At 37.6% G+C, this 5665-nt stretch overlaps 1 protein-coding gene and 1 long non-coding RNA gene across 4 annotated transcripts in view; one reads left to right on the forward strand and one right to left on the reverse strand.

Moving 5' to 3' along the window:
• Nucleotides 1-5665, forward strand: part of LOC116081148 — a 67342-nt gene that overhangs the window by 58966 nt on the left and 2711 nt on the right. The window lies entirely within an intron of this gene.
• Nucleotides 3750-5665, reverse strand: part of Cfl2 (cofilin 2) — a 3908-nt gene continuing 1992 nt past the window's right edge. For 2 of the 3 annotated variants that reach the window (XM_031357768.1, XM_031357771.1), the window contains exon 4: nucleotides 4926-5665. This exon is cut by the window's right edge and continues 213 nt beyond it. The gene's annotated coding sequence lies outside the window, so the exon portion shown is untranslated. The other variant, XM_031357770.1, reaches the window with a different exon arrangement.

Consider the following 5665-nt stretch of genomic DNA (forward strand, 5'->3'; position numbering starts at 1 on the left):
TCTCATGTAGCCCAGACTGGCCTCAAACTTATGATGTAGTTTCCAGGCCTGCCAACGGTACATAGTGAGATTCTGTCTCAACAAAAAAATTAAAGGTCTTTATGTGACAACCCAGGCAACAGATGCTCAAGTACTACAAAACTCTACCATATACTTTTCTCAGAACTAGTACAGGTAGCATGGTGTAGTGGAGCATGCTGGTTATTCCAGTGTTTGGGAAGTTGAGGCAAGGCACAATGACTTATTAAAGTAAGTCTTGGGCTATACAGAGATTCTATCTTAAAACAAGTAAGCCAGGTTTGGTGTGGGATGCCTGTAACTCTAGCACTTATGAGGTGGGAGCCTGAGGACCAGGAGTTCAAGGACACCTTCCTACATATAGTGAGTTTGAGGTTAACCTGAGCTGTGTGCAATGTCTTAAAAAATAATAATCATGAAGTTATAGATATTTCAACACTATGGGTAATATGACTTTATTTTACTTCAAAATTACTTGGAAGCAAAAGGCCAGCTCTCACTACTCACACATCAAGACACCCAAAATGTTAAAAAGTTATGGGCATTAACTATATTCTATATTTGTGTTTGTGTATGTGACTATGGAGGCCAGAGGTCAGTATTCAGTTCAACTGCTTCTCTCTTAGTTTTTGAGACAGGGTTTCTGACTGAAACTGGAGCATCCAGATCCTACAAGGCTGGCCTGTCTCCAGCTTCCTAGCACTAGGATTACGGTACATACAGGTATGCCTGGCTTCTACAGGGGTGCATAGTAAGCACTTTGCAGAGTCATCCCTAGCACTCTGTATGATATACTTCTAAAAGAAGATGTTCTCTATCAGCTAATTAGTACTTAAACTATGAGATAAAGTAGAACTGTTATAAAAATAGAACCAGTGATCTTCAATAAACCAGTCTACTCCCTGCCTTAGCTTTCTAAGTGCTGGGATTACAGGTGTGTGTCACCACACCAAGCTTTTTTATGCCTTAAAAAAAAAATCTACTTAACTATTAAAGTCAAGTGGTGAGATGGCTCATCTGTGAAGAGCATTTGGTGCTCTTGCAGGGGACCTGGATTCAGTTCCCAGCACTATACTGTGGCTCACAGCCACCTATTACTCATGTGCCCTCTTTTGGTTTCCCTAGATACCAGGTACACATATGGCACACATACATATATGCAGACATGCATACACATAAAATCAAAACAAATACCTTTTTAAAGGTAAGTGGTTTAAAACTTTTTACATTTACATACCATTTTTGTTTTTACAAAGCATTTCCAGGACCACCTGGAAGCACAAAACTCAAGTTTGACTCCCAGGACTGCAAAAGCACTTATTTCTACATTTGATACTCAGATGCTAGATATAGTAGACATTATCTTTCCCTACATTATGACTCAACCACTCTGAAACTCACCAGGTGTCATGTTGTACATCTTTAATCCCAACAGAGACAAGCAGATCTCTGAGTCTGAGGCCAGCCTCGTCTACAGTGAGTTCCAGGCTGGCCATAGTGATAGGGAAGGCAGTATAGTATCTCAAATAAAGCAAAATTAAAACCTTAAACCTGTGCTATCTGAAAAGTAAGTCACATTCAGAGGTCCTCACAATTTGTTTGTACAGGATCTTGCTTTGTAGCTTTGGCCTGGACCTTGTTATATAACTCAGACTAGTCTCAAACTTGCATTGATTCTCCTGACTTAATTTCCTGAGTGCTGCCAGGCAGTGGTGGTGCATGCCTTTAATCCCAGCACTTGGGAGGCAGAGGCAGGCAGATTTCTGAGTTCGAGGCCAGCCTGGTCTAAGAGTGAGTTTTAGGACAGCCAGGGCTATTCAGAGAAACCCTGTCTTGAAACAAACAAACACAAAAACAACAACAAAAATTTCTTGAGTGCTGGTATTTTAAGCTTGCACCATGACACCAGTCTTTCAGTGGCTTTTATATTCAGAGAAAAGTGAATGTTCATGGCATTTAGTATAGCCTAATACTAATTTCGCAAAGATAGGACCTAACAACAGAAGCCCCCTCCTCCCATTTATTTATTTGTGTGTATGTGTGAGTATGTGGAAGTCAGGACATCTTTTGGGAGTTGATTCTCCTAACATGTGAATTCAGATCAAACTCAGGAAGTCAGACTCAGTGACAAATGCCTTTTCCCAATGAGCCATTTAGCCAGTTCTAAGGTGAGTTTTGTTTGTTGGTTGTCCGGTTATTGTTTGTTTTCCATAGTCTAGGCTAGCCTCAAACTTACTATAATCCTCCTGCTTCAGCCATTAAGTGCTAAGATTACAGGTACATGCCATATCTGGCTTAAGATATTTTTTTTATAAGAGGGAAACAACCTTGACATTGATAGCTGAGACTATCTTTAATGAGAAAACCATTTTCAAAAGATCCCATACAGGCTAGAGAGATGGCCCAGAAATTTAGAACTGCTCTTTCAGAAGACGTGGGACCTTACACTTACCTGGCAGCTAGCAACTATCTGTAACTTCAATTCCTGAACCTGCTCTATAAACCAGGCTGGTCTTGAACTTGCACTGATCCTCCTGTCTCAATCTCCTGAGTGCTTGGACCTCTGCAGGTACCAGGCACTCACACTGCACATAACATAAATCAGGTAAAACACCCATACACATAAAACAAAAACAAATCAATCTTTTTAAAAGGATAATGCTGGCGACATCATTATATATAGAAAATGACAGGTAGGAATCAGTTTAGGACAAATGCCAACTGTACCATTTGTCTGAAAATGCTAACATTGCTATAATACTCAGTGACACTTTTTTTTTAAAATCACATTTTTTTTTTTTTTTTTTTTTTTTTTTTTTAAGTCACGTAACCTAAGCTGGCTTGGAATTCACTATGTACCTGGAAAAAGATCTTGAAGTGCTGATCCTATTTCTGAAACTCCTTGAGTGCTGGGATTTCAGATATGTGCCATCAAGCCTAATTCTCAAATTGGGATTTCTAAAATCATATCTACTATTATTATGTTTCTGTGTGCATGATGTGTGTATGTGCACACATATGTGCCACTATGTAAGTATGGAGGTCAGAGGACAATGCTACAGGGTGCCTTTGCTCCTTCCTGTTTTTTTGTTTTGTTTTTTGAGACAGGGTTTCTCTGTATAGACCTGGCTATCCTAGAACTCACTCTGTAGACCAGGCTGGCCTCCAGCTCAGAGATCCGCCTGCCTCTGCCTCCCAAGTGCTGGGATTAAAGGCGTGCACCACCACTGCCCGGCTGCTCCTTCCTCTGTTAAGTGGGATGTGCTCAGGTGGCCAGGCTTCCATCAAGTCTTTATCTACTAAGCCATCTCTCTGGCCTGAAACAGGATTTCTAAAAGAAAGCAAATTAACTAAATCCTGAAAAGGGTTGCAGATAATGTTGCCTCTTTAATCCACAATCTTAGTTTTTCAACTTTCAGTGTTTTAAATGGAAGTAAACACATCTCAACAGCTTTAAATATTTTCATGTATTTTATTTTTAAAACACTTTAATTTTGCAAGCTAGCAGTAAAATATTGCCCTCAATATTTTACTAATTAGCACCGTATAGCTTTTAAAGCTAACTGGAACATTGTTTTACTGTAAATGACTGTAAAATAAGATGTCAAGTTAGTCTCAACATAAAATCATAAATTAAATCATTTTTTTGGCTCTAGGCACATATGTGTACTTTAAAGATGAATTTAACTACATTAATGTATTTGGCCAATCTAAAACTCAAAGTATAATAGTTTAAAGCAGCATTTAATCTCTAAAATTATTCTAAAAAAGCATATAAAGAAATTGAGAAATCAGCTATAAAAACAAAAGGTCACCCCTTTACTTTTTAGACATCACTTAATATTTGGAAGAATAACAAAAACAACTTAGTGAAAAGGTCCTTTGGTGCAAAGATCAGTTAAATATATGGTTAGTACACATTACCATTCTCATGCTTTGCTCATCATCAGCCTTACCAAAAGGCGGCAGAAAGGTTGAGAGCAACCCACAGCAGCAGCTGGAAGGCTGGAATAAAGCTGCTTAGTGCTGAAAAGACCCCGGGGCATTTGTGTGGTTTTAAATGGAAGCCTAGACACTGAACCACTATGTCAATGTTCTCAGCTGAAAAAAACAACTTTCCAAAAGGTAGAGAAAAATTAATTAGACCCAAATTACTTCCACATATTTTAAAAAAGGATATTTTCATTTCCTATATTCTGATAAGAGCATTCTTCAGAGCTATGGTATTAGAGTCCAGAGCCACAAATGACTGCTCACTAGCACGCCTGTCTTACATACCGGTAGAATCAAGTCCAGTTTTGCCATCTGTGGATGACTATGACAAGATACAAAAGCATGTGTTTGCCATAAATAGCTCTGGCTAATAGCAAAGAGTGCACACTGAGCGGATCAAATTCTCTATAAGGAGAAAGCTCTGGACCACAGCCAAATTCCATTACTAATATTTAAGACTGCTATACTATTTTTTTCCCCAATTCATTTTGGCAAAGATATTACGGAATTGTGGCTGAAACAAACATTCCTAAACATCACAATCATCATTAAACCTTTGAATGACATTTTATAAATTATTTTCATTATGACCAAGTAATAAAAACACCCTACTTATACTACTCAGTTATTTGGTAATGTAACTCTGGATTAATATCCTAATTTACTTAGAGAACAAATAAGATACTGGAGTATGTCAAAGTGCAAAAAAAATTTTTTTTCTGATCTCCATATTTTTAACATAAACATTTATAAAATTATCACTCTCTTAATGATTGTATACAAGTGATTTTAAGATGTTTTTAAACCAAAGATTAAAGGAGAAAAATTCCAAATACCAGTGCAGAGCTTAATCAGTGTTTACCCTAAAATTTCACATAACAATTTGCAAAATTTCCAAGGAAAACAAGGCAACATTCTGTAATCTGCCACAATTTTTATTGCAACGTGGCCACTTTTGTGAGGGTAGGGAGTTTGATCTCAAAACAATGTTCCATTTAAGGCTCTTTTATACAGAAATTGCCATCATGACTGATATTCAAAATATCTGTAGTGTTTCAAGACTCATATGGTAAACATAAAACTCCTATAATTATACAGTAGTGTACACTCATTGGGAAACCAAAGACATCAACACAACTATTTCTTTGAAGAAGAATGAACATTGAGATACTAGGATAAATTGATGACAGGTAATGAAACTTAATTGGCATTCTTTATAAGGGATTAAACAAATTACAAAAAAAAGTGCTTTTAACGAATAGTGTTAAATCTGTGCTGCCATGTCACAAAAATAGGCTTGCCAAGGCAGGTGAGGTGTATGAATGCTCCAGTGCCTCAGAGAACTGTAATCAAGTGCAACTATAAATAATACTGAAACAAGTTTCCCATATGACCAGTGGATAATACTTTCAAGGCATTCAATTAGCTTACCCTTTGTAGTACTCTAAGTTATTCACATTGACAATCACATCCATTGTAGTGCTCACTGCAAGGAAGGCATGTAACCAGTTGTTTTGGCTAAAATAAGACAGGAAGGCATTCCTTGGGATCTACAGAAAAGTAACCGTATGAAACAGTCTAATGGCAATACTGACAGGCTTCTTATATTCACTCATTCATTGTGTTGAACGGGACCAGTGGAAAGGGAATAAAC

This window comes from Mastomys coucha, unplaced genomic scaffold (genome assembly GCF_008632895.1).
Source record: "Mastomys coucha isolate ucsf_1 unplaced genomic scaffold, UCSF_Mcou_1 pScaffold6, whole genome shotgun sequence".
In the NCBI taxonomy this organism is placed as follows: Eukaryota; Metazoa; Chordata; class Mammalia; order Rodentia; family Muridae; genus Mastomys; species Mastomys coucha.